This window comes from Budorcas taxicolor, chromosome 14 (assembly GCF_023091745.1).
Source record: "Budorcas taxicolor isolate Tak-1 chromosome 14, Takin1.1, whole genome shotgun sequence".
Classification (NCBI taxonomy): domain Eukaryota; kingdom Metazoa; phylum Chordata; class Mammalia; order Artiodactyla; family Bovidae; genus Budorcas; species Budorcas taxicolor.
In genome coordinates, this window is record NC_068923.1 from 64,056,787 (window position 1) to 64,066,385 (window position 9,599).

Sequence of the window (9,599 nt, forward strand, 5' to 3'; positions counted from 1 at the left end):
GAGCTATTGCAGCAATCTAATATTTATTGAATATAAAATCTGAACAATTCTATGTTTGTTTAAATATGTGCTATGAACGACCACACTTTATCAAAAAAATAAAATGCACATATATTCATTTCCCTTCCTTATATTCCTGTGCTCCAATCATGTAGAATTTTTATTTTCATCAACTTTTACCTCTCTCTCCATTCACTCACCCAACTTGACATGGCTAAATTCTATTCATACCCTAAATGTCAGATCAGTGATACTTTTCTTAGCTTGAACAATGAATTAAATGTCCTTTAATATGCTGCATTGAACCCTATAGTCTTGTATCCTAGCTATGATAATGTTCTGTTGTAATTATCTGGATTTTGTTTCATTTTGTTTCTATTCCACAGAATTATAAAATCTCTGAAGGCAAAAGTGTTGCCCAACTTTTTATATTTGTTGTCCTTCAGATAATAGTGCAGTGTCCAACACAGAGAAGTCATGCAATAAATCTTTATTAAGTGAATAAATAAATAACTCTATTAATCAGTAGAGGTTCAGTATCAGATTAACAAATAACAGACAACTGAACTAACTTGAGAGTCAGTAAGTTAAGTTTTCAAGGGTAAAAAATTACTGAAAATGTTAGTTAATGGTATTAAAAAAAATAAGATGTCAAGCCTTAGAGTATTCAATTTCCAATAACATTTTCTTGAGCTGGTGTGGTTCTGCATATGGCAAGACCCCTGGCACCACATTCAAATACTGAAACTCCCCCTAGTGGGCTTGGTGAAGCACCCTGCACTTTGCAAACTGTGTCCTTTGGCTTCCTTTGGACATCTGAAAACTGTAATCTTGCCGTTTGTGCAACAGTGAGTGACATGGAAAGCTCACCTAGGCTTTTGAGTATAAAATGTAAAACTTAATCTGGTATTTCATCCATATAAAATATTTAAAATTAACTTACATTGATTACTGTCAAATAATCATAAAATTAAAATGCCTTACACGTTTTATTTTATTCTGTTAAACTCATTATATGAATAGACATTGTTCTTAAAAAGTACCTCAATTTCTTCCAGAATTAGCATTTTTGTTTGTTCTTATTTAGTGCCAAAAAATCTAAACTACATTATCTCTTGATTTGGTATGGTAGGTTTCATTTTTATCTAGTTAGTATAAATTAATGTCTTTTCGATATACGTTGGTTTGAAAATAAAGTATCATAATGAAGTATATACATTGAAGTAAAGTAGAAATAAAGTATCATAATTTAGCTAGCAGCAAAAGTTTGTTTTTTTTTGTTTCTAACACTGCCTAATGTGGTTAGGATTATAGAAGGGCATATGTTTATTTATAGTGAGATGACTGATCTAGAAATATAAACAATAACATATAAAACACTCATGGATTCAACTACATATAACTAATGGTGTTATGGGGACAAAAATGTAAGTACTGAGTTCTTTGTAAAGCAAACCAATTAATGTAAATTTTATAAAAAGATTAACTTATTTCTTGTAAGACATAACCAGATGTATGCACTTAAGGCAAAGTTAAACAGCAGAAGATGTATTATTTAACAAAGCGAATTCCAGTGTCATTGAAAAAATACTGGCTAAAAGTTCACAATCTGATTTAATCCAAGTTGTGGGTTATTTACTCTTTTGGATCAGATTCTCCCAGGACAGACTTTGAGGCAAGCGTTTGTCTCCGTATCCTAAAATGTCCATTAACAAAGAACATGGATTTAGGAACCAAATGATTTATAATGGGAGTGTTCCCACTGGAAACCAGAAAAGGATGTGGAAAAGCAGGACAGGAAAGCCAGGTCTGTTTAGGGTGAGACAAGTGAGGCTATAGGGGCAAAATATAAAGGGGTAACATGGATGGACCTGGAGACTGTCATACTGAGTGAAGTAAGTCAGACAGAGAAAGAAAACTGTGTTATGATACTTGACATATACACACCACTACTAGAGAGTATTAAAAAGCAGAGACAGAGATCACTTTGCCAACAAAGATCTGTACAGTCAAAGCTACGGTCTTTCCAGTAGTCAGGTACAGATGTGAGAGTTGGACCATAAAGAAGGCTGAGGGCCAAAGAATTGAACCTTATGAACTGTGGTGCTGCTCCAAGGATAGCAAGCAAATCCTAAAGAAAATCAACCTTGAATATTCATTGGAGGGACTGATGCTGAAGCTGAAGCTCCAATACTTTGGCAGCCTGATGCAAAGTGCCAATTCATTGGAAAAGATCCTGATGCTGGGAAAGATTGAGGGCAGGAGGAGAAGGGGGTGACAGAGGATGAGATGATTGGATGACATCACCAACTCGAAGGACGTGAATTTGAGCAAATTCTGGGAAATGTGAAGGACAGGGAAACCTGGCCTGCTGCAGTCCCTGGGGTCCCAAAGAGTCAAAAATGACTTACCAACTAAACAACAGCAATGTATAAAATAGATAACTAATTAGAAGCTACTGTATAGCATAGGGAATTCCACTCAATATTCTGTAATGCCCTGTATGGGAAAAGAATCTTAAAAAAAAAAAAGAGTGGATATAGTATACTGTATACAGTATAACTGGTTCACTTTGCCATATACCTAAAACTAACACAACATTGTGAATCAACTATACTCCAATAAAATTTCTTTTAAAATCATGCAATATTATATATAAATCAAAATTAATACAAAAAAACCATGATGAAAAATATTTCACTTTTTAAACAAAGGCACACTGCTGTACTGCTCTCTGTTTGCTTTATAAACCTCAGCTATTGGCACAACAGGAAGGGACAATTTCAATGAGCCCCAAGGTCCCAGCTCTCCTGCCAAGTAAGTTTGTGACAATAACATGCAGAGATTTAACAACACAGGAATTTATAATGTCATTTTTAAATCATAAAACTTGTAGTAACTAATTCCACTAGGTTTGAAATATGGGAGATTATTTTGGTAAGTATACATATGAGTACACATTTTTCCTTTTGCCACCAACTCCAATATGGATCAGCATGATACAAGGAGCAGAGAAAAGAAGCTAAGCAAGGTGTGACTTTAGGTGATGGTTCCAACCCACTTAATCCCTTGAGAAAAACTGGAATATAAAGTACAGTTGGCCCTCAGCATCCGCATATACACCATTCATGAATTCAATCAATCACCATAGAACTTGACCCTGTGAATATAGAGAGCTTAACTGCACTACAGGTACTTGAGCAGCCTCAGAATCTGCTATCTGCGGAGGAGTCCTGGAACTGATACCTCGTGGATACATATCAATGGCTACACAAATTACAGCTTGTCTATTCTGAGACAAAGGGTCTGGAAATTTTATTCCTCCATACTAGGAAAGCATCTTCAATAAGGCACCTCCAGGAGAAGGTGCTTTATTGCAAAGATGCCCAAGGACAATCCTCTCAAGAAAGGTGCAGGTTGAAACCCGAACAGTAAACCCCACAGACATGGTGAAGAAAAAGGATCTGACCAGGGCAACAATTTCATTTATTTTAGTTGCCTGCTGAATTTACTTTGTGGCTGTCCACAAGCAATTCATACTCCCTGAAGATAATATCCATCTTGAATACCTCACAGATCTGGTATAAATAACAAATGTAAGGTAGTAAATTAACCTACCATTCTGAAATTTGGTCCATTAATAGAGAACACAGACATAGGAATCAGCAAGCGAGCCTAAAAGAAGTCTGAGTAATGATATAATATTACAAATCACAAACATTGAAACTCACACACTATTCACAGTAGTGGATGTCATTTTCTCTCTGGGACCCTATTTCTTATTATATTGAAATAATATTACAGAATTTAGTTGTGTGGTTTCCAAGTTCCTCCATAATAAAGAAGTAAACAAAAAAGAAGGTAGGAGACTGCCACAGATAGATCTGCAAACAGAGAGTTTAAAGAGACAGAAATGAGACATGACCATCTGCCAAAAAAAGTGTCAATTATAAAGATGATAAAAATCATATAAATGACCCCAACTAGCAAATCAATTTGTATTCATTAATATAACTATACTCACAGAAATACATGGGACTTCCCAGGGGGCTCAGTGGGTAAAGAATTACACCTGAAATGCAGGAGGCACCAGTTTGATCCCTGAGTCAGGAAGATCCCCCGGAGGAGGGAATGGCAACTGACTCCAATACTCTTGCCTTGAGAATCCCACGGACAGAGGAGCCTGTCATGCTACAGTCCATAGGGTCTCAAAGAATCGGACATGACTGAGCATGCACGCATAAAAATCCAAGTGTATATGTGTACTCATTATCACTTCATTTCAAAAAAAATTATGAACCTTACAAAAATTATGATTTTTTGAGTTTTCTTTTAATTGGAGGATAACTGCTTTACAATGTTCTGATGGCCTCTGCTGTACACCAATGTGAATGAGATATATATATATATATATATATATATATATATATATATATATCCCCTCCCTTTTAAGCCTCCCCTCTTCATGCCACCACTCCAATTCCTCAGAGAGCATCAGGCTGGGCTCCCTGTGTTATACAGCAGCTTCCTGCTAGTTATCTATTTTATACATGATATTATGTGTGTGTGTGCATATATATATATATATATTTCAGTGCTCACAGAGAATTCTAAAGAAAGGAAGAAGAGTAGAATTGTCCAGCCAGAGGGGTAAGAAGTAGTGATGATCAGGGGGTGAGGTTTGTAGAGTCAGAATGGAAGAAATCTTCCCATTCACATCTTCAGGCATTCAGGCCACCATGCTCCCAGACCACCTGGGTACCTCCCTCATCACCAGATCTAGTGGGTAAATTTCCTGGGATTAGGAGCCAGAGGGTGACTTTTTTGTGGCAGAAGCAGAAATTATGTGTTGTCTTAGTGGTAGCATGTTCTGGTAATAACCAGTGACTAGGAGACTGTTATTGAATAATGGAGATGATATTGAGGAAAATACTACACATCTGTAGAAAAAGGAAAACTGCTTCATTGAGGCAGGTTCCCCCCCCCCCCCCCCTCATCTAGTCAAAATCTCTGGGGAATACCTAAATGAAGGAAGGGTTTTAATACAAGTGAAAAGAGTCTGAACCAAACTCAAACAGAGAATTCAAACATTTGACAATTTCTTTCTATCTTAACCAGGTAAGCATTATGAGACTGTTACTATTTGTGGGGCTAAAGAATAGAAATTAATTCTTGCCAACAGAGGCAAAGTGAGAATTCATTATAGAAATCTTGGTATCTTGGAGTCAGTCACAAAATTGAAAAAGATGAAAAAGATAAGCATAGAGAAGTAAGAAACCAGAGAAATTGGAAATTCCATATAGTAGGAAGTAATCTAGAGCAGTATTTTGTTTTCACAACTATGCTTCAGGTTAGTTCGGTTCAGTTCACTTCAGTTGCTCAGTCATGTCTGACTCTTTGTGACCCCATGGACCACAGCACGACAGGCCTTCCCCATGTATCACCAACTCCCAGAGTTTACCCAAACTCATGTCCATTGAGTCAGTGATGCCATACAACCATCTCATCCTCTGTCATCCCCTTCTCCTCCTGCCTTTAATCTTTCCCAGCATCAGGGTCTTTTCAAATGAATCAGCTCTTCGCATCAGGTGGTCAAAGTATTGGAGTTTCAGCTTTAACACCAGTCCTTCCAATGAACACTCAGGACTGATCTCCTTTAGGATGGACTGGTTGGATCTCCTTGGAGTCAGGGGACTCTCAAGAGTCTTCTCCAACAAGTTAGCCTTGTCTAATTCAATGAAACTATGAACCATGCCATGTAGGGCCACCCAAGATGAATGGGTCATGGTGGAGAGTTCTGACAAAATGAGGTCCACTGGAGAAGGGAATGGCAAACCACTTCAGTATTCTTGCCTTGAGAACCCCATGAACAGTATGAAAAGGCAAAAAGATAGGACACTGAAAGACAAACTCCTCAAGTCGGTAGGTGCCCAATATGCTACTGGAGTTCAGTGGATAAATAACTCCAGAAAGAATGAAGAGACAGAGCCAAAGCAAAAACAACACTCAGTTGTGGATGTGACTGGTGTTGGAAGCAAGATTCAATTCTGTAAAGAGCAATATTGCATAGGAACCTGGAATGTTAGGTCCATGGATCAAGGCAAATTGAAAGTAGTCAAACCGGAGACAGCAAGAGTGAACATTGACATTATAGGAATCAGCAAACTAAAATGGACTGGAATGGGTGAATTTAACTCAGATGACCATTATATCTACTACTTTGGACAAGAATCCGTTAGAAGAAATGGAGTAGACATCACAGTCAACAAAAGAGTCTGAAACGCAGTACTTGGATGTAATCTCAAAAACAACAGAATGATCTCTGTTCGTTTCCAAGGCAAACCATTCAGTATCACAGTAATTCAAGTCTATGTCCTGACCAGTAACGCTGCAGAAGCTGAGGTTGAGCAGTTCTATGAAGACCTACAAGACCTTTTAGAACTAATATCCAAAAAAGATGTCCTTTTCATTATAAGGGACTGGAATGCAAAGTAGGAAGACAAGAAACACCTGGAGTGACATGCAAATTTGGCCTTGGAGTATAGAATGAAGCAGGGCAAAGGCTAATAGAGTTTTGCCAAGAGAACACACTGGTCATAGCAAATACCCTCTTTCAACAACACAACTATGCTAAATCAGTTCAAATAATTTTTCAGTCTTTGGGACACTGTTAAAGATTCAAAGGATCAGAAATAAATTACAATGAAAAAAGCTAGGTCATGTGCCTATATACGGCTAGGGATCTTCAGAAACCTTGACAGATAGCTCTATAAAGCCTGAAGACAAGGAGAGCAAGGTAATAACCAGAAAGGAAATCAAAGTATGAGAACCAGAAAAAAAAGTTAAGATTATGTAGTACAAACAGAAACACAGAAGTGAAAACAAAATTTGAAAATATTGTTGAAGTCTCTCAAAAGCTATCAAGTGCACACTGGTTGGACAGGAGTCATATGCAGTCCAGGGCAGAGGAATTTCTGAATAATGTCCAATAACATTATATCAGAACCAGGGACAAAATGAGAGTGAAGATAAGCAAGTCAGAAGGCCCTGAACTGTTATGAGAGCTGAGATGCAATTTGAATTCAATCTTCTTGTCAACCAAAGCATAAGAGTCAGATCAAACAGAGATCTAGCTTCCACCATACAGAAATGGATGTTACACCTACCTGAAACTTAATATAATACGAAAAAAAAATTGATGTTAATACCTGCTATTTAAGTCATCAAAACAATTTTTTAAATATGGGAAATATGTGCTATATTTGTTTTGGAGCAGTTTCTATTCAAAATAATTAGTCTCAACAATACATAAATAATAGTATTCTCGGATAATTGGAAAAGTCCTTGATTCAAAAGGAGTTTATCCTAAAGTTATGAATACCTGAAAAAACACTTATGTTTTTGATATGATATGTACCACATAATTGAAAAGTCACATCAAAATTGCATACATGATCTATAGAACGCTAGAAATTGATAAGGCTGTGCAACTATACAATATTTAAATTCAATGTTTAGAAGCCAGTGTGCTTCTAATATTCCATATTCATTCATTTTCTAATAAATGGATACATTAAGACATTTCCAAATGATGTAAATAACCACAAGTTTTTATTACAATTCCTCCTGAAGTAAAAATTGGCTTGCTTTGTAAAAGGAAAATGGAATAAACATTACAGGTAAATTGAATATTCATCTTTGCTATGTATATGAAGACTGTCAATTTCAGGATTCTTCTACATACAAGTTATATAAATATCACCAAATAATTGATGCAAAACTGTTTATTTGAGCAAGAGCTTAACTTATTCATCAACAAGTTAACAGCATGCTCTTTCCCCCTGCCCCTTTCTGACTCAGCTCTCCCAGGGTCTCTCTGTGTGTTAGCTGATTAGTATGATTTCCAGATATTAGGACATCATGTCAAGGATACAATTTTATAATTTGTGTTGAAAATTAGCTTTTATATAAATGACACAAAATTGTAAGAGTAGGTTTATTTTTCTTGTGTTTAATATACTTCAGCAGTTTTTCCATTCACTAAATAGCCCAAAGCACTCAAAACCTTGCTTGGTCAGACCTAGGTGGTGTGCCTATTCTCTTTCTTGGGAAAATTGATTCATGTGAAATTCAGTGTCCTCTTTTAACCTGTACTATAAAAAAAAAAAAAAAAAAAAAAAAACATTAAAAATGCAGGGGCCTACTCGATCTATTTAGATTCAGTAGGATGTCAGGTCATTTTGATGAACACTAAAATCTTAAAAATTCACTCTTAACTCCCAGACAGAAAACCATTCAACATTATCAGAATTTGACTAACACAAAATCATAATCTGCCAGGAAACAGTGATACTGTCATAACATCTTTCTTTAGCATTTTGCAGAATGAGCAGCAAGCATCTCAAAAAGCCATAAATAGTAGGGAGGTTTTCAACATGAATTCCACATTACCAGAAAACTTACTGTATTTTTCTGCATATTTTTTCCTTACATGTTCTATCTTCTTAAATATTTAGAATAGACACACATACAGTTGAGTGCCCTGCTCAAGCCTTCCTATATTTTTTTCTTCTGCATTTAAGTAGGATGCCCTGAGCATAATATGTCTTACCCTCACCAGATCAGACAAATGTCAGACTAAAAGGAAACCCAACTGCTTGCCCCTGTACAGAGCAGCAAGCGAAAAAAAAAAAAAAGAATCAGCAAGAAAGTTGTCCATACTAAACTAAATTTAGACCCAAGTAGCCCAAGTGGCTGCTAGTGGCTGCCCATATTTCCCTTATTTACACGTACTAAAAATATTTAACCACACAGGGTCAAATTACTTGAGAATAATCTCAAAACAAAATGAGAACAAAGGTATTTTTAATATGTGTTCATGTTTATATTACCAGATAAAATTTTCTCACCTTCAGCTTCAGCATCAGTCCTTCCAATGACTATTCAGGGTTGATTTCACTTAGGATTGACTGGTTCAATCTCCTTGCAGTCCAAGGGACTCTCAAGAGTCTTCTTCAGCACCACAGTTCAAAAGCATCAATTCTTCAGCAGTCAGCCTTCTTTATGGTCCAAGTCTCACATCAACACATGACTACTGGAAAAATCATAGCTTTAACTATACAGATCTTTATCAGCAAAGTGATGTCTCTGCTTTTTAATAAGCTGTCTAGGTTGGTCATAGCTTTTCTTCCAAGGAGCAAGCGTCTTTTAATGTCATGGCTGCAGTCACCATCTTCATTGATTCTGGAGTCCAAGAGAATAAAGCCCCTCACTGTTTCCACTTTTTCCCCATTATTTGCCATGAAGTGATGGGACTGGATGTCATGATCTTCTTTTTTTGAATATTGAGTTTTAAGCCAGCTTTTTCACTCTCCTCTTTCACCTTCATCAAGAAGCTCTTTAGTTCCTCTTCACCTTCTGCCATTAGAGTGGTATCATCTGCATATCCGAGGTTAGTGATATTTTTCCTTGCAATGACTATATATTATGATAAATGTTCCAACAGGATTTCCTTTATGTTCTTACCAGAACATAAAAGGTCATTTTGCTCGAAACAAGGGGAATCATTTTTTATTCTGCGAAAAGGAAGAAAATAATCG